Source organism: Ursus americanus, chromosome 2, assembly GCF_024610735.1.
Source record: "Ursus americanus isolate L20-20 chromosome 2, mUrsAme1.1.p, whole genome shotgun sequence".
NCBI lineage: Eukaryota > Metazoa > Chordata > Mammalia > Carnivora > Ursidae > Ursus > Ursus americanus.
The window spans coordinates 15194538-15214617 of record NC_142128.1 but is presented as its reverse complement, the minus strand read 5'-3'; the positions used below and the strand labels follow the sequence as shown (position 1 = coordinate 15214617).

General features: G+C 38.0%; 1 protein-coding gene across 2 annotated transcripts in view; it reads left to right on the top strand.

Annotated features, from left to right (window-relative positions):
* Nucleotides 1-20080, top strand: part of TPST1 (tyrosylprotein sulfotransferase 1) — a 165704-nt gene that overhangs the window by 9256 nt on the left and 136368 nt on the right. The window lies entirely within an intron of this gene.

Sequence of the window (20080 nt, the reverse complement as noted above, 5' to 3'; positions counted from 1 at the left end):
ATAATTCGTCTTTCAGTGAGTTGCACGGATAACATGTAAAGCGCCTTGCCCAGAACCTGGCACACAGTAGGCCTGCCACACAGTGGATGCTGTGAGTGTTAGCCTCTTCCTCCTTCCAGGTCTTTGTACTCACCAGATGGTGGTGAGTACAACTTCTTAGTCCAGTATCAGAGGGATTCGATCCACTCTTGGAAGAGTGGTATGGGAGATGGCAGGACAAATTATTGAACTCCCAAGTGTGAGAAAGAGATTAAATTGTCAGTTATTTACTCACAGCATTTATTCAGAAAAAAAGTGAATTTTGCTGTTTTTGTGTGAAGTGTTGTTTCATATTAATTGGCTTTGTAAAGGATTCTTAGGGAGCTTCACAATGTAATTATTCCCTTATCACACCCCCCCAGCCCTTCAAACTACAGTGTTTATCTCCTAGCCAGAATAACATTGTATGTAAGAAGTATTTTACTTGTTTATCTCCCAGCTGGATAGTCCAAATCTGCAGTGAATTTTCATCCTTTAAGAGCCTGGGGGAATGGGGTTTAGAATTCTTGGAATCAGCTGCTGGAGGAATCAAAAATCTTAGGAGTGAAAGTTCTAACAAGTTCTGTAAGAGTGAAAGAGTAATTATCTCTCCCTTTCCCCAACTCTCTTTCTGGCAATCAGAGGAAGTAGCTACATTTTTTAAAGAAGTGAAATAAATTTGACTTTTCAAAATTATAAAAGCGGTGTTACTGGCTTCAACCCATTCTTGCCACATTAGCTTTATTGGTCTACAAGCCAGGATGAATCAAACAGTTGCTTTTTCTTCTAGGATCTCCAGAGCAGACGAGAAAATCTTGTAAGTGAGCTGCTGGTGCTATTCTAGACTTCTGATTCTAACTTTACTCATGCTGGCGCTGGAGATCCTTTGATTTACCCCTAGGATATTCTTATGTACTAAAACCTGAATGGCTTTTTATAGATTTTTACCATTCTCCTCTCTTTGTCCTACTCTTGATGTTTCTTCATTGCTTATTTCACAATAAGCAGAAAATTCACAGAAGAAATTCGTGGGCTTTAGCCCTGAACTAGTAAGGGTCTATCATTTTTCTGTGTGCCTGTGCCTGTCTGATTTCTGATCTCCTTTCCTTTTATCAGAAGAAAAAGGATCCTCCTCTCTAAGGCTAACATCTTTGATCTCCTCTATATTCTCAGTTTTTTTCTCATCTTGCATACGTGGTCAGATTTACACCTTCCAAAACAAAAACAAAAACCTTCTCGGTGCTTCCCTCTTTTTTATTTTCTCAGATTAATGTGGTCTTCCTTAGAGTTTCAGTTTTTGTTCTTTTCTGTTCTCTAATTTCCTTGTGTGATTACACTTTCTATCATGGCTTCAGATAGTACCTGTATATTTATGGTTTTCAAAGATGTGTATTCAGTCCCCATTTTTCTTGAGTTTCAAGTATTATTTTCATCTGTCTTTTGAATAACTAAACTTGGATACTGAGTACTCCAAACTTGGTTATCTTTTTTTTCTCCCTTCCCTCTACTCACATAGCCCCCTCAAGCACATATAAGCACTCCTTGTCCTATTTTAGGCTTTCACCCTGGAAACTTTAGAATTCTCTTCTCTCCTCACAGTAAGTCTGTCATTGCTCATATTGTTTCTACCTGAAATCTTTTTCTTTCTCTCCTCACTGCCAGAAGATTGGTTGAGGCCTAGGTTATGTTTTTCTCGAACAGAGATGGTCATTTCCAACCCAAGCACTGCTTCATTCATTCATTCATTCATTCATTCATTCACCCAGGCACTACTTTAAAACCACCTGGGAGCTTTTAAAGGTTAGAGAAGAGGGGATGAAGGCTTCCACAGAGATTCTGATTCAGTTGGTTTGGTGTGGGGCCAGAACTTGTCATTTAAAAAATGCACCTGGGTGGCTCAGTTGGTGAAGTGTCTGCCTTTAGCTGAGGTCATGATCTCCCGGTCCTGGGATCGAGCCCCATGTTGGGCTCCCTGCTCAGTGGGAAGTCTTCTCTTCTCCTCTTTACCCCCTCTGCTCATGCTCTCTCTCTCTCTCTCAAATAAATAAAATCTTAAAAAAAATAAGTTAAAAACATGCTTCCTATGTGACGGTAATACTCAGCTAGGGCTGAGAACTTGGCTGAGAGCTTGAGAAGGGACTGATAGAACCCTGAGGAATTAAACAGTATTTAACTCATCATTTAAAAATTAGGATAAATGTCATTTTTGTTGACATGGTTAGTTGCTTACTTTCCTGGCACTTGGTGCATGTACCTGTTAAAGTACATACCATTTTATTTAAATTATTCCTCATGGGCCCATTTTTGTCATGACTAGGAATTGTTTGAGGTCTAGGATCATGCCTGCTGTTTCTTCTACACTATTCATGACCCTTCTGACGCAAATATGTGGGCTTTCCCCTTACAGTTCTCCAACTGTCCAGACACCTAATGGGTGTCCTACAATTTAACTCAATTATGACACCACCCACCTGGAGTTACTGCAGACCCCACAGATGAAGAACTTAGCCCCCACCCACCTCCTCCACACCCCACCGCTATACCAGTTGCAAGTCCGAGGTTGTGACCTGTACTTTTGACCGACTGGCTATAAACTGGGGCTTCCCACAACCCCCTCGTCCGGTCAATAATTTGCTGTAATGACTCAGAACTCCGGAAAGCTCTTTACTTAACCATCACCTGCTTATTATAGAGGGTATAACTCAGGAACAGCAAATGGAAGAGATGCCTAGAGCAAAGTGTGTGGGAAGGGGTATGGAGCTTCCGTGAGCTTCCATGCTTTCCCTGGGGGCACCATCCTCCCACACCTCCGTGTGTTCACCAACCCAGAAGCTCTCTGAATCCCTTCAGTTAGGGTTTTATGGATGCTTCATTATGTAGGCATAATCATTGGTTGATGGTGATAAACTCATTCTGCAGCCCTTTTCCCCCATCCTGAGGTCAGGGGTTGGTTCTTCTGGCAACCAGCCCCCATCCTCCAAGATGTGGTTGAAAGGGGCTTGTTACGAGTAATAAAAGATGCTCCTCTCACCCCATCAAGAAATTCCAAGTTTTTTTTTTTTATTTTTTAAAGATTTTTTTATTAATTTATGTGACAGAGAGACAGCCAGCGAGAGAGGGAACACAGCAGGGGAGTGGGAGAGGAAGAAGCAGGCTCCCAGTGGAGGAGCCCGATGTGGGACTCGATCCCGGAATGCCAGATCACACCCTGAGCCGAAGGCAGATGCTTAACAACCGCGCTACCCAGGTGCCCCAAGAAATTCCAAGGGTTTTAGGAGCTCTGTGTCAGGAGCCAGGGATGAAGACCTAGTTTATATTCTATAATTATTCTTATATCACAGTATTGTAATGCCTTATTTATCTTTTTGTTACTGCCTTGTACAGTACTTAGTAGAGGGAGAAGCAGGCTTCCTGCTGAACAAGGAGCCCGATGTGGGACTCTATCCCAGGACCCTGGGTTCATGACCTGAGCCAAAGGCAGACGTTTTCTTTGTCTTTAGTTTTCAGAAGTTCAATTATGATATGTCTTGGCATGAATTTGTTTGGGCTTATCCTATTTTAAAAACTTGGTAAAAGTTAGTTGAATGAATCAGTTGGTAAATAATGTAAAACAGATCTTGAATTCACGGTTTTGCAAGATGGCCATCTTTCTTTCTTGGCTGATTAACAGGTCACTAGTCATACTTGCATAGTCATTCTTGTTTTAAAAAACACACACTTGTAATAAATTAGACTGGATTAAGATAAATAATATTTGCTCTTATGATTTGGCTTTTAACATGGCTAAGCTGGTACATGATTATAGAGGTTCATTCAGGCTTCCTCTTTAGTAGCTGCTATTTAAAATAGACATGGATGGTTGAGACATATGTATCTTCCATCTTTTTTAAACAAATAGCTCTGATTTTAGGCTTATAGGCTTTGGAATTTTCAAGTAGAACAAAAACTGTCAAATTGATAAAAGATCTTGAACAGTGGCAGAACTATTTCTTTTTAAGAGAATTAAGAAAGTAGGGAATATGCATTAAGTCATCCACATATATGAATCTCATTGGCTTTGGTGTTGGTGAGGGGGAAATCTGTAATTCCCAAATATTTAATTACTGTTACAAGAAAAACCTGTATTTGCTCAGAGAATGGTACCACTTTGTGGTAAGTTAGAACTAAGATATAAACTGTAGAGTTGTCTTCTTTTCTTTAGTTTTCTTAAGATTTTTGTCAGCTGTCTTTCTCCATAGATTTGTGGTTCCTTACTTTTAGCATTTGAAAATGTTGTGCTGCCTTCTCCAGACCTCCATGATTTTAGGCGAGAAGTCCTCTATCATTGGAGTTTGTGTTTCCCTATAGGTGATGTATCCTTTCTCCCTGGCTGCTTTATTTTATTTTACTTTATTTAATTCAATTTATTTATTTAAAAAAAGATTTTATTTATTTATTTGTCAGAGAGAGATCGCACGCACAGAAGCACAAGCAGGAGGAGCAGCAGGCAGAGGGAGAAGCAGGCTTCCTGCTGAACAAGGAGCCCGATGTGGGACTCTATACCAGGATCCTGGGTTCATGACCTGAGCCAAAGGCAGACGTTTTCTTTGTCTTTAGTTTTCAGAAGTTCGGTTATGATATGTCTTGGCATGAATTTGTTTGGGCTTATCCTATTTGGAGTTCTTAGATTTTTTAAAAATTAATTAATTAATTTTAAGCAGGCCCTATGCCCAGTGTGGGGCTTGAACTCACAACCCTGAGATCAAGAGTTCCATGCTCTACTGAGTGAGCCAACCAGGCGCCCCTTTGTTAGCTTTTTCAACTGTAGGTTTGTCTTTTGCCATTTTGGATGTTTCAAATTTTGGATGTTTCAGCGATTTTTAGAATAAATTCTTTTTTTTTCTTTCTTTTTTTTTTAAGAATAATTTTTCAACAGCACTCTCTTTCTCCTCTCTGTGACTGTGAGAATACAAGTCTTAGATCTTTTGTTACTGTCCTATAGTGCATGCGGCGTTTTTTCCCTCTGTTGTTTAGATTGGGTAATTCCTGTTGTTCTACTTCCAATTTCAACTTCACTTGTTTTTTTCTTGTATTCAATCTCTGATTGAGCCCATCTATTGACTTTTTGTTTTGGTTATTTTTCAGTTCTGTAATTTCCGTTTGGTTCTTTTCTGTATTTGCTATTTCTGGTAAACTTTATTGTGTTGTTTGTTTCAGTAGTATATCATTGCTCATTAAAGCATGATGGCTGCTTTAAAATCCTTGTCAGGTAGGCTGCCTCTCTCTCTGTCAAATAAATAAATAAAATCTTTAAAAAAAAAATCCTTGTCAGGTAATTCTGACATTTGATTCATATGTGGTATTAGTATATGTTAATTGTCTTTTTTATTCAATTGTATTTTCCTGGTTCTTAGTATGATGATTGACTTTTGATTATATCCTAGACATTTTTGATGTTTTGTTTGGAGACTGTGGATCCTTTTTAAATCTTTGGTTTTAGTAAACAGTCACCCCAAGAGGCTTAGTGTGTAGGTTCCAGCCTACTTTTTTTTTTTTTTTTTTTTTTTTTGGTAACAGCTTTATTGAGTTATAAGTCACATGCCATGCATTTGCCCATTTTAGGTATGAAATTTTTTAGTGTATTTACAGAGTTGTGCATTAATTACTACAGTCAATTTTAGAACATTTTCATTACTCCACAAAGAAACTCCACACTCCTTACCTGTCACCCCCAAATGTCCCATTTATCATCCCCTCCATCTGTAGGCACTACTGATATATTTTCTGTCTCTGTAAATTTGCCTATTTTACACATTTCATGTAAATGCAAAAATACAACATATGCTCTTTTGTTACTGGTTTCTTTCACGCAGCGTGATGTTTTCAGTGTTCTTCCATGTTGTAGAATGTACCAGCATTTTATTTCTTTGTGTTGCTGAATAATATTCTATTTTATAGACATAATGCTTTTTACTTATCCATTAATCAGTTGATGGTGTTTGGATTATTTCCACTTTTTGTCTATTATGAGTAATACTATGAACATTTGAGTTCAAGTTTTTGTGTGGACGTGAATTGCTGGTTATATGGTAATTCTAGAACTCTAAATCTAACATTTTGAGGAATTGCTAGATTGTTTTCCAGAGTGGCTGCCCCATTTCATATTTCTGCCAGCAATATATGAAGGTTCCAATTACTTAGCATCCTCGCTAACACTTGTTATTATCTGACTCTTTGATTCTAGCCATCCTAGTGGGATGAAGTAATATTTTGTGGTTTTGATTGCATTTCCCTGATGGATAATGATGTTGAGCATATTTTCATGTGCTTTTTGGCTGTTTGTATATATTTAGAGAAATCTCTATTCCTTTGACCATTTTAAAATTAAGTAGTCTTTTTATTGTTGTAAGATGTCTTTATATATTCTAGATACTTAATCAACTATATAATTTGCAAATACAGATGTCCCATTCTGTGAGTGTCATTTCACTTTCTTGATGGTGTCCTTTCAAGCACAAAGGTTTTTAATTTTGGCGAACTTCAATTTATTTATTTTTTCTTTTGGGCTTGTGCTTTAGGTTTCATTTTTTTGTTGTTGTTTTAAGTAGGCTCCATGCCTAACCTGGGGCTTGAACTCACAACCCCAAGATCAAGAGTCACGTGTTCCACCAGCTGTGAGCCCTTTAGGCTTTATATTTAAGAAACCATTGCCTGATTCAGGGTCATGAAGACTTAATCTTACGTTTTCTTCCAAGAGCATTAGAGTTTCAGCTCTTATATTTGGTGTTTGATCTTTTTTTGTGAATTTTGTACATAGTGTGAGATAGGGGTCTAACTTCATGTTTTTGCTTTAGATGTTCAGTTATCTCAGCAGCATGTGTTGAAGAAACTATTCTTTCCTCCTCTGAATTGTTTTGGCACCTTTCTCCATGTGGAATTTTGGCAGGGATTGCATTGAACCTGTAGGTCAATTTGAGGAATATTGCTATCTTAATGTTATTAGTCTTCCAGTCCATGAACATGAAATGTCTTTTCATTTGTTTAGATCTTCTTTTTTAAGATTTCATTTATTTATTTGAGAGAGAGAGGGAGCACACGTGTGAGCATATGAGTGGGGGGAGGGGCAAAGGGAGAGGGAGAAGCAGACTCCCCGCTGAGTAGGGAACCTGATGTGGGGCTCAATCCCAGGATCCTGAGTTCATGACCTGAGCTAAAGGCAGGCATTTAACCGACTGAGCCATCCAGGTGCACCCATTTATTTAGATCTTCTTAAATTTCTTTCAATAATGTCTTCTAGTTTTCCATGTATAAGTCTTGCATTATTTTTGGTAAAATTTGTTTCTGAATATTTTATTCTTTTGATACTATTATAAATGGAATTGTCTTCTTAATTCCATTTTTGGATTGTTATTGTTAATATATAGATATACTACAGTTGAATTCTGTTTATTAGTCCTGTATCTTGCAAACATCCCTAACTCATTTAACAGTTCTGATAGTTTTTTAACGAGTTATTAGGAATTTATATATACATGATATAGCATCTCTGATGAGAGATAGTCTCACTTTTTCCTTCCAATCTAGATACGTTTTAAGTTTTCTTGCCTAATTGCATTGGCTAGAACTTCCTGTACAATATTGAATAGAAATGGTGAGAGCAGACATCCAATCTTGTTGATCTTATGGAGTAATCATTAAGTGTGAAGTTAGCTGTGAGTTTTCTTAGATGTCCTTTTTCATGATAATGATGTTCTCCTCTATTCCTTGTATTTATCATGAACAATTGTTGAATATTGTCAAGTGCTTTTTCAGTGCCTATTGAGGTGATTGTGTGCTTTTTGTCATTTATTAATATGGTGTATGACATTAGTTGATTTTCATATGTTGAAACAATTTTACATGCTTGGGACAGTCCACCCTTGGTCATGGTTAATGTGTGGTCATCCTTTATGTATGTTTCTGGATTTGAATTGGTGGCATTTTCTCGGGACTTTTGCATTTATATAAATAAATATATGTTTGTAGTTTTCTTGCAGTGTCTTTTTCTGGCTTTGGAATCAGGGAAAACTGGCCTCATAGAATAAATTGGGAAGTATTCCCATCTCTTCTATATTTTGGAAGAGTTTGTTAAGGATTGGTGTTCATTCTTGTTAGGTAGAATCCATTAGTGAAGCCATTTGATCTTAGACTTTACTTGTTATAGCTTTATTCAGAGCATTTCTTTATGAGTCTATTTTAGTACTTTGTATCTTCTAGGAATTTGTTCACTGCATCTAGTTACATAATTTATTTGATTATGATTGTTTATGGTATTCCCTATAATTCTTTATAATAATTTTTTTTAATGTAAGGTTGGTGGTAATTACTGATTTTAATAATTTGAGTCTTCTCTTTTTTGTTCTTGTTAAATCTAACTAAGATTGTTAATTCTGTTGATCTTTTCAAAGAACCAACTTTTTATTTTGTTGATTTTCTTTATTCTTTTTTCTCTATTGTATTTATTTCACTGTAGTCTAATTAATTCCTCTGTCTGCTGGCTTTGGGTTTAGTTTACTCTTCTTTTTCTGTTTTTAAAAAAGATTTATTTATTTGAGATAGAGAGAAAGCACATGTGTGCATGTGTGTGCATGCAGAGGGAGGGGCAGAAGGAGAGGGAGAGAATCTCAAGCAGACTCCCTGTTGAGTGTGAAGCCTGACATGCGGCTCGATCTCATGACCCTGAGAGCATGACCTGAGCCATAATCAAGAGTCTTACACTTAACAGACTGAGCCACCCAAGTGCCCCTTTTTTCTGTTTTTTTAAGGTGAACTCTTAGGTTGTTGATGTGAGATCTTTTTAACTTCCAAAGTTTTAAAATTTCTAAGATTTTATTTTTTAAGTTTACATATAATTGACATACAATAGTATGTAAATTTAAGATGTACAACAGGTTGATTTGAGATTTTCTTTTTTATAGGTATTTACACTATAAATTTCCCTTATGATGTAGCTCTTGCTGCTTTTTCTACATCCCGTAAGTTTTGTGTTTTTATCTCAAAGTATTTCCTAACTTCCCTTGCTATTTCTTCTGTGGCTTATTGGTTATTTAGGAGAGTGTTCTATAAATTTTCACATTTTTGCAAATTTCTCAAATATTTTAACTGTTATGGTTTTCTAATTTTATTCTACTGTGGTTGGAGAATATACTTTGTATGATTTCAATCCTTTACATTTATTGAGATTTATTTATGGTCTATCCTGGGGAATGTCCTGTGTGCATGTGAAAATGATATAAAGCCTAGACTGTTTTATAGATGTTTGCTAAGTCTAGTTGGCTTGTAGTATTGTTCAAATCTCTTTCCTTGATGATCTCTTGTCTGGTTGTTTTATCTGATATGAAAAATAGAGTAAATAAATTCTCCATGGGGCACCTGGGTGGCTCAGTTGGTTAAGCGTCTGCCTTTGGCTCAGGTCATGATCCTGGGTCCTGAGATTGAGCCTCGCATGGGGATCCGTGCTCAGTAGGGAGTCTCCTCTCTCCCTCTGCCCTTCTCCACCTTGTGTCTCTCTATCTCAAATAAATAAAAAATCTTAAAAAAAATTCTCCAAATATTGTTGTAGGAGTATCTATTTCTCCCTTCAACTGTCAATTTTTGCCTCTTGTATTTGGAAGTTCTGTTGTTAGGTGCATATGTATTTATAATTTTTATATCTTCTTGATGGATTTCAGTTCTTATAATTATATAGTGCCCTTTGTCTCTAGTAACAATTTATCTTAAAGTGCATTGTATATGATGTTAGTATAGCTACTCCAGAGTCTTTTTGTTATGCCATGTGGTGTATCTTTTCCCCTTCTTTTGCTTTCAGCCCATTTGGTCATTGAATGTAAAGTTTATCTTGTAGGAAACTTATATTTTGATGATTTTTTTAAAGAAGTTTTTATTCAAATTCTAGTTAGTTAATATACAGTGTAATATTAATTTCAGGTGTACAATATAGTGACTGAACACTTCCATACAACACCTGGTGCTCATCACAGCAAGTGTACTCCTTAATCCCCATCATCTATTCAACCCATCCCCGCACCCACCTCCCCTCTGGTAACCATCAGTTTGTTTTCTATAATTAAGAGTCTCTTTCTTGATTTGTCTCCTTCTCTCTTTTTTTCTCTTTGCTTGTTTGTTTTGTTTCTTAAATTCCACATATGTGTGAAATCATATGGTATTTGTCTTTCTCTGACTGACTTCACTTGACATAATACTCTTTAGGTCCATCAACATTATTGCAAATGGAAGATTTCATTCTTTTTGGTGGCTGAGTAATATTCCATTATAGATAAAATATATATATATACACACATCTTCCTTATCTGTTCATCAGTCGATGGACACTTGGGCTGTTTCCATAATTTGGCTATTGTAGATAATGCTGCTATAAACATTGGGTGCATATATCCTTTCGAATTAGTATTTTTGTATTCTTTGGGTAAGTACCTAATGGTGTGATCACTGGATTGTAGGGCAGTTCAGTTTTTATCTTTTTGAGGAAACTCCATACTGTTTTTCCAGAGTGGCCGTGCTAGTTTGCATTCCTACCAATAGTGCAAGAGAGTTCCCCTTTTTCCACATCGTTGTCAGCACCTGTTGTTTCTTGTGTTTTTGATTTTAGTCATTCTGACAGGTGTGAGGTGATATCTCATTGTTTTGATTTGTATTTCCCTGATGATAGGTGATGTTCAGCATCTTTTCATGTGTCTTTTGGCCATCTGTATGTCTTCTTTGGAAAAACGTCTGTTTGTGTCTTCTGTCCATTTTTTAATTGGATTGTTTTTTGGGTGTTGAGTTTTATAAATTCTTAGTATATTTTGGATACTAACCCTTTATTGGATATGTCATATGCAAGTATCTTCTTCCGTTCTGTAGTTGCTTTTTAGTTTTATTGTTTCCTTCACTTTGTAGAAACTTTTTATTTTGACGAAGTCCCAATACTTTATTTTTGCTTTTGTTTTCCCTGCCTCAGGAGACATCTCTAGAAAGAAGTTGCTATGGCAGTGTCAAAGAGGTTGCTGGCTGTGTTCTCTAGGATTTTTATGGTTTCAATTCTTATACTTAAAAGTCTTTAATCGATTTTGAATTTATTTTTGTGTTTGGTACAGGAAAGTGGTCCAGTTTCAGTCTTTTGAATGTTGCTTTCCATTATTCTCAACTCCATTTGTTGAAGAGACTGTCTTTTTCTTTCTTATTGGTCATTCTTTCCTGCTTTGTTGAAGATTAATTGACCATATAGTTGTGGGTTCATTTTTGCATTCTTTATTTTGTTCTTTTGATTTATGTGTCTATTTTTGTGGCAGTACCGTACTCTTTTGATCACTACAGCTTTATAATATAACTTGACGTCTGGAATTGTGATGTCTCCAGGTTTGCTTTTCTTTTTCAGGATTGCTTTGGCTACTCAGGGTCTTTTGTGGTTCCGTGCAAATTTTAGGATTGTTTGTTCTAGTTCTGTGAAAAATGCTGGTGGTATTTTAATAAACATTGCCTTAAAGCTTTATACTGGTTTGGGTAGTAGAATATTTGTCCTTGCAATCCATGAGCATGGAATGTCTTTCCATTTCTTGTTGTCATCTTCAGTTTCTTTCATCAGTGTTTTGTAGTTTTCAGAGTACAGGTCTTTCACCTCTTTGTTTAGATTTATTCTTGGGAATCTCATTGTCTTTGGTGTAATTGTAAATTGGATTGATTCCTTAATTTCTCTTTCTGCTGCTTCATTATTGATGTATAGAAATGCTACAAATTTCTGTACATTGATTTTGTATCCTGCAACTTTACTGAATTCGTTTTTCAGTTCTAGCAGTTTTTGGGTGGAGTCTTTCAGGTTTTCTATATAGAGTGTCATGTCATCTGCAAATAGTGAAAGTTTTACTTCTTTGCCAGTTTGAATGCCCTTTATTTTTGTTGTCTGCTGAGGCTAGGACTTAGCACGATGTTAAAAAACAGTGGTGAGGGGCGCCTGGGTAGCGCAGTCGTTAAAGCGTCTGCCTTCGGCTCAGGGCGTGATCCCGGCATTCCGGGATCGAGTCCCACATCGGGCTCCTCTGCTGGGAGCCTGCTTCTTCCTCTCTCACTCGCTTGCTGTGTTCCTCTCTCGCTGGCTGTCTCTCTGTCACATAAATAAATAAAATCTTTAAAAAACAAACAAACAAACAAACAAACAAAAAACAGTGGTGAGAGTGGGCATCCCTGTCTTGTTCCGACTGTAGAGGAAAAACTCTGTTTTCCCCCATTGAAAATTATATTAGCTATGGTTTTTTTCACGTAGGGCTCTTATTATATTGAGGTATATTTCCCCTAAACCTACTTTGTTGAGGGTTTTTATCATAAACAGATATCGTACTGTGTCAGATGCTTTTTCTGCAGCTATTGAAATAATTATATGGCTCTTATCCCTTTTTTAAATTAATGTAATGTATCACGTTGATTGATTTGTGAATATTGAACTATGCTGGCAGCTGAGGAATAAATCCCACTTGATCTTGGTGAATGATTTTTTAAAATGTATTGTTGGATTCAGTGTGCTAGTATTTTATTAAGAAATTTTACATCTGGGGTTTTCTGGCTGGCTCAGTTGGTTAAGAGCCTGCCTTTGGCTCAGGTTATGATTCTAGTGTCCTGGGATTGAGCCCCGCATAGGGCTCCCTGCTCATTGGGAGCTTGCTTCTCCCTCTGCTGCTTCCCCTGCTTGTGCTTTCTTGCTCTCTGTCAAATAAATAAATAAAATCTTAAAAAAATTAATTTTTACATCGGGGACGCCTGGGTGGCCCATTCAGTTAAGCATTTGCCTTTGGCTCAGGTCATGATCCTGGGTTCCTGGGATCAAGCCCCGAGTTAGCCTCCCTGCTCAGTGGGAAGTCTGCTTCTCCTTCTCCCTCTGCCCCTCTGCCTACTCATGCGCTCTCTCTCTCTCTCAAATAAATAAATAAATAAATAAATAAAACTTAAAAAAAAAAAAGAATTTCTACATTAGGGCGCCTGGGTAGCTCTTGATTTTGGCTTAGGTCATAATTTCAGGATTGTGGGATTGAGCCTCTCATTGGGCTCTGCGTTCAGTAGGGAGGCTGCTTGAGATTCTTTCCTTCTCTCTCTCTCTGTCCCTCCCCTTGCTTGCACATGCACATGTGCATTTTCATTCTAAAATAAATATATCTTTAAAAAAAATTTTTCCCCCACATCTGTGTTCATCAGGGTTATTGGCCTGTACTTATCTTCTCTAGTGGAGTCTTTCTCTGGTTTTGGTATCAGAGTAATGCTGGCCTCATAAACTGAATTTGGAAGTTTTCCTTTCTTTTTTGTTTTTTGGAATAGTTTGAGAAGATAGGTATGAAATCTTCTTTAAATGTTCAGTAAAAATAAATAAATAAATAAATAAATAAATGTTCGGTAGAATTCCCCTGGGAAGCCATTTGGCCCTGGACTTTTGTTTGTTGGGGGTTTTTTGATTACTGATTCAGTTTCTTTGCTGCTTATCAGTCTGTTCAAGTTTTCTGTTTCTTCCTGTTTCAGTTTTGGTAGTTTATATATTTTTAGGAATTTATCCATTTCTTCCAAGTTGTACGGTTTGTTAGCATATAATTTTTATAATATTCTCATACAGTTTTCAGTTCTGTTGTGTTGGTTGTGATCTCTCTCATTCATGATTTCATTTATTTGGGTTCTTCCTATTGTCTTTTTGATAAGTCTGGCCAAGGGTTTATCAATTTTATTTATTTTTTTCAAACAACAAGCTCCTGGTTTCATTGATCTGTTCTATTGTGTTTTTAGTTTCTATATCACTTATTTCTGCTCTAATCTTTATTATTTCATTCCTTCTGCTGGCTTTAGGTTTTGCTTGTTGTTCTTTTTCTAGCTCCTTTAGGTGTAAGGTTATGTTGTTTATTTGAGATTTTTTTTCTTGAGGTAGGCCTGTATTGATGTACACTTCCCTCATAGCACTGCTTTTGCTGCATTCCAAAGGTTTTGGACTGTTGTGTTTTCATTTTCATTTGTGTCTGTGTTTTGTTTTGTTTTTTAATTTCTTCTTTTATTTCCTGATTGAGCCATTCATTGTTGTAATAGCATGTTGTTTAACCTGTGTGTATTTGTGGTCTTTCCAGACTTTTTCTTGTGGCTGACTTCTGGTTTCATAGCGTTGTGGTAAGAAAAGGTGCATGGTATGATTTCAGTCTTCTTGTATTTGTTGAGGCCTAATATGGGATCTGTTCTGGAGAATTTCCCATGTACACAAAAAGGAATGTGTATTCTGCTGTTTTAGGGTAAGATGTTCTGAATATGTCTGAATATGTCTGTTAAGTCCATCTGGTGCAGTGTGTCATTCAAAGCCATTGTTTCCTTCCTTATTTTCTGTTTCGATTATCTGTCCATCAATGTGAGTTAGATGTCCCTACTATTATTGCGTTACTATCAATTAGTTCCTTTATGTATTTTGGTGTTCCCATGTTGGATGCAGACATATTTACAATTGTTATATCTTCTTTTTTTGTTGTCCTCTTTTTGATTATATAGTGCCCTTCTTCATATCTTTTACAGTCTTTGTTTTAAAGTCTAGTTTGTCCAATATAAGTGTTGCTACTCTGGCTTTCTTTTAACATTCATTTCCATGATAAATATTTCTCCACCCTCTCACTTTCAATCTGCAGGTGTCTTTGGGTCTAAAATGAGTCCCTTATAAGGCAGCATACAGATAGGTCTTGTTTTTTGTTTGTTGGTTTGTTTTAAGGTTTATTTATTTGAGAGAGAGAGAGAGAGAGCGAGCGAGAGTTGGGGGAGGGGCAGAGGGTGAGAATCTTCAAGCAGACTTCCTGCTGAGCAGGATCCTGACTTGGGGCTCAACCCCATGACCCTTGAGATCACGGCCTGAGCCGAAACCAAGAGTTGGATGTCAACCAACTGAGCCACCCAGGCGCCCCATATGGGTCTGGTTTTTTTTATCCCTTCCGATACCCTTTGTCTTTTGATTGGAGCATGTAGTCCATTTACATTCAAAGTAATTTTTTCTTCAAATTTTTATTTAAATTCTAGTTAGTTAACATATAGTGTAATATTGGCTTCAGAAGTAGAATTTAGTGATTTATCACTTACATACAACATCCAGTGCTCATTATAACAAGTGCCCTCCTAGTACCCATCACCCATCTAGCCCATCCCCCACCCACCCCTCCCTCCATCAACCCTCAGTATGTTTTCTATCACTAAGAGTCTCTTATGATTGCTTCCCTCTCTCTTTTTCCCCTTCCCATATGTTCATCTGTTTTATTTCCTAAATTCCATGTGCGAGTGAAATCACGTGGTATTTGTCTTTCTCTGACTGGCTTATTTCACTTAGCATTATGCCCTCTAGTTCATCCACGTCATTGCAGATGGCAAGATTTCATTCTTTTTGATGGCTGAGTCATATTCCAGTGTGTGTGTGTGGGTGTGTGTGTGTGTACCACATCTTCTTTATCCATTCATTAGTCAGTGGACACTTGGACTCTTTCCATAGTTTGGCTTTTGTCAATAATGCTGCTATACCAAAGTAATTATTGATAGATAAATATCTGTTGCCATTTTATTACTTGTTTGGTTGTTTCTGGAGATTTCTTCAGATCTTTTCTTGTCTTTGTCACTTTTGGTCTTTCCTTTCCACTCAGGGAGTCCCTTTTAATATTTCTTGCAGTGCTGGTTTAGTGGTCACAAACTCCTTTAATTTTTGTTTGTCTGGGAAATTCTGAATGATAGCCTTGTTGGATACAGTATTCTTGGTTGTATATTTTTCCAGTTCAGCACTTTGAATATATCATGCCCCTTCCTTCTCACTTGCCAAGTTTCTGTGGAGAAATCTCCAGCTAGCCTTATGGGTCTTCCTTTGTAAGTTAAAGACTTCTTTTGTCTTGCTGCTTTTAAGATTTTTTCTCTATCATTATATTGTGCAAATTTAATTACAATATGTCTTGGTGTTGGCCTGATTTTGTTGATTTTGGTGGGAATTCTCTTTGCCTCCTGGATTTGGAAGTCTTTTTCCTTCCCCAGGCCATTCATCTGAAGAGATTCTCCTTGCCTCTTGTGGGCAGTGTTTGTTCCCTGGCCTGAATGTGGAGGGTTTTAACTAGGTATCCTCTGTTCTGCTTGTGAAATGAGACCGGACAGCTCCTCCAGAACTGAGGCTCTGCAGAACAGTCTGATTGGGAGTCATGATGTGAGTATGAGTTTGTGCTGGTCTTCTGGAGGAGGGACGCCCCCCACACTGGGAGTTAGGCAACTTGACTGAGGCAACTTAACAGCACGTTTGTGCTGTTTCCCTCCAGTGGCTCTGTTTATGCTGAGGGGCAAGGGAGGGAAATGGTGCCAGCCAGCTCCTTTGTTCCTGGAGAGACATCTCCACGAACATTACCTCTCAGGGAAGCACTTCCTAGAATTGCAAATAATCTACCCACTGTGTGCTGCAGGCATTTTTCAGATAATTCTTTCCATGCTTTCTGCTTCTGGGTTTTTTTGCCTGACTTCTCTGTAAGAGCAGTGCAGTGTTCTCTGTGCTTTAAAACTCCAAGCTTTAGAGACGTGATATAGGCAGGGGCTTGTGCTGGTCTTCTGAGGGAGGGGCCTGCCATGCTGGGAGTGAGGAATGCTTGACTGAGAAGGGTAGTCCTGGCAGAGTGCAGGGGTGTGGGACTTGGGGTAAGCAAGAGAGGTAGCTTGTGTTGGTGCTGCTCTGCCTCCTGCACGCAATGGCTCTGTGTTTATGCTGAGGGGCGAGGGTGAGAAATGGCACCAACCAGCTTCGTTGTTCCTGGGGAGACGTCTCTGAATGCTGCCTTTCAGGGATGCTCTCTGAGAAGAGTGAATAGTCTCTACCTAGTGTGCCCCAAGTGTTTTTTAGATCATTGTTTCCACATTATCTCCCCCCAGGTGTTTTGCCTACCTTCTCTCCAGGAACAGCGCAGTGCCCTTTGGGCTCTATCCCAGTCAAGACCAGTGACTTTTAAAACTCCAGGCTTTAAGCCCTGCTGGTTGTAAGAACCCATGAAATTCAGCCCTTCTCGTTTTCCAAGCCAGTGGCTTTGGGGAAACGTTCTCCTTGTGTGTTCCCCTGTGTGCTCCTCTCTCCTGCCCTTCTCTGTGACCATGGCTCCCTCCCTTCCACCGCACTGTGATCCATTTCTCTCCCAAACCACGTCTCCACACTTCCCACCGTCTTCGATGTGGCTTCTTCTCTCTCTTTAGTTGTGGAGTTTGTCAGTCTTCAGATTGATTTCTGGGGTATTTAGGATGATTTGATAGTTATCTAGTTGTGTTTGTGGGACAAGATTAGCCTAGGGTCCTCCTACTCTGCCACTATCTTCCTTTCTTGGTATATAGTTACATGATTTTGTTTGTTTTGGTCCATTTTGCCAATCCTCTTTTTGTGAGTATTTAATCCATTTACATTTAACATAATTACTAATACATTAGGTTATATGTTTTCCATTTTGCTGTTTGTTTTCTACAGGTCTTATGTTTTTTTAGTTTTTCTGTTCCTCTGTTACTGCTTTCTTTTGTATTATTTTCCTGTATATATTTTACTTAGCTTGTTATTTCTTTTATCATAATTTTTCTTTATTTTCTTGGTGGTTACTATTAATATCTTGATGTATTTCAGGTTGATACCAACTTAATGTTAATAGTATCCAAAAACTGGGGCACCTGGGTGGTTCAGTCATTTAAGCATCCGACTCTTGATTTCAGCTCAGGTCATGATCTTGGGGTTGTGAGATCGATCCCCACATTGGGCTCTGCACTGGGGTAGAGTCTGCTTAGTATTCTCTCTCTCCCTCTCCCTCTGCCCCTCCCCCACCACTTGCTCTCTCTAAAAAAAAAATAGTACGCAAAACTTTGCTTTAATAGAATTCTTTTCATTTTTTCCCTTTGTCTTCATGCAAATTACATATTTTACATTAAAAGCCCATCAATTGCAGTTTTATAATTATTGCTTTATGCAAGTGTCGTTTAATTCTGATAGGAAAAGTGTTCTAAACAAATGTTTCTTTTTAAGTAGGCTCTGTGCCCAGTGTGGAGTCCAACATGGGGCTTGAACTCAACCCTGAGATCAAGGGTCAGACTGAGCCACTGACTAAGCCACCCAGGCAGCCCCCCAAATATTTTTATATTGTCTTTTGTGTTTGTGTAGTAATCTTTATTTGGTGCTGTTTATTCTTTGGGTTTGGGTTACTTACTTAAGCCTTTTAGCATTAAGGACTCCCTATGTTTCTTGTACAACAGCTCTCCCAGTGATAAATTCTCTGTTTTGTTTATTAGGATTTCTTAATTTCTCATTTATTTTTGAAGGATAGTTTTGGTGGATATAGAATTCTTGATTGATAGTCCTTTTAGCTGTGAATATGTCTCCACGGTGTCTGGCTTCTGTGGTTTTTGATGAGAAGTCAGTTGTTCATCTTATTGAAGATTTTATGTGATTAGTTTTTTCTCCTGGTACCTTCAGGTTCCTCTGTCTTTGGGTTTTGAGCTTCATTTTAATGTGTCTAGGTGCACATCTGTTTGAGTTATCCTACTGGAGGTTTATGTAGTTCCTTGGAAGTTTAATGTTTTCCATTGAATTTAGGATTTCAACCACTTATTTATATAAATTTGATTTTTTTCTTCTGTCTCCTTCCAGGCTTTCTGTTTTATGTATTTTGGTATGCTAGATGATATTCCACAAGTCTGAGCCTGAGTTCATTTTTCTTCATTCTTTTTTGTTTCTGTTCTTTAGACTGGAAAATTTATCTAAGTTTGGTGATTCTTCTAGCTTAAGTCTGGTGTTGAGTCTCTTTAGTGAATTTTTCATTTCAGTTATTAAACTTTTCAACTCTAGGATTTTTGTTTGGTTCTTCTGTATTAAAAAAAATTTTTTTTAAAGATTTTATTTATTTATTTGACAGAGAGACAGCCAGCCAGAGAGGGAACACAAGCAGGGGGAGTGGGAGAGGAAGAAGGCAGGCTCCCAGCGGAGGAGCCTGATGTGGGGCTCGATCCCATAACGCTGGGATCACGCCCTGAGCTGAAGGTAGACGCTTAACGACTGCACTACGCAGGCGCCCCTAAAAAAAATTTTTTTTAAAAGATTTATTTATTTTAGAGAGAGGGAACAAGAGCAGGAGGGGGGGGCAGAGGGAGAGAAAGAGAAAGTCTTTTTTTTTTTTTTTTAAGATGTATTTATTTATTTTAGAGAGCATGAGCTGGGGGAGAGGCAGAGTGAGAGGGAGAGAGAGAAGCAGACTCTCTGCTAAGTGCAGAGCCCTACATGGGGCTTGATCTCACAACCCTGAGATCACGATGTGAGCCAAAATCAAGAGTCGGTCACTTAACCGACTGAGCCACCCAGGCCCCCCAAGGGAGAGAAAGTCTGCTTGGAGTCTGATGTGGGGCTTGATCTCACTACCCTGAATCATGACCTGAGCCAAAACCAAGAGTTGGAGGCTTAACTGACTACACCACCCAAGCGCCCCTTAGTTCTTCTTTAAGTAAACTTTTATTCCTATTGATATTCTTTATTTGGTGAGAATTTATTCTCATAATTTCCTTTGATTCTTTGGACTCGGTCTATCTTAGTTCCTTGAACTTATTTACATGATCTGATTTACATGATCTTTGTATAGTAAGTCCAACATCTGAGCTTCCTCAGAGATAGTTTTTACTGACTGATTTTTTTGCCCCTGTGTATGGACAATACTTTCTTGGTTTTTTGGTGTATGTCATAGTGGTTTGTTGAAAATGGACATTTTTAATAATATAATGTGGCTGCTCTGGGAATCAAATCTGTCTCTCCTGGTGTTTGTTGTTGTTATTTGTTTCATTGCTTTTGGGGATAAATTTTTTAAATTCTGTATTCTTTGTCCTGTGGAGCACTGAACTCTCTCCTTAGTTAGAACTTGGTGGTCAGCGAATGACTGGACAGTTTTCACTAAATATCTTGAACCTATACTCTTTCAGCCCTTGCTGAAGCGTTTTCTCTCTCTCTGTGTGTGTGTGTGTGTGTGTGTGTGTGTGTGTGTGTGTGTTTTGTGGCTTCTTTCATGTGCCAGCAGTTTACACT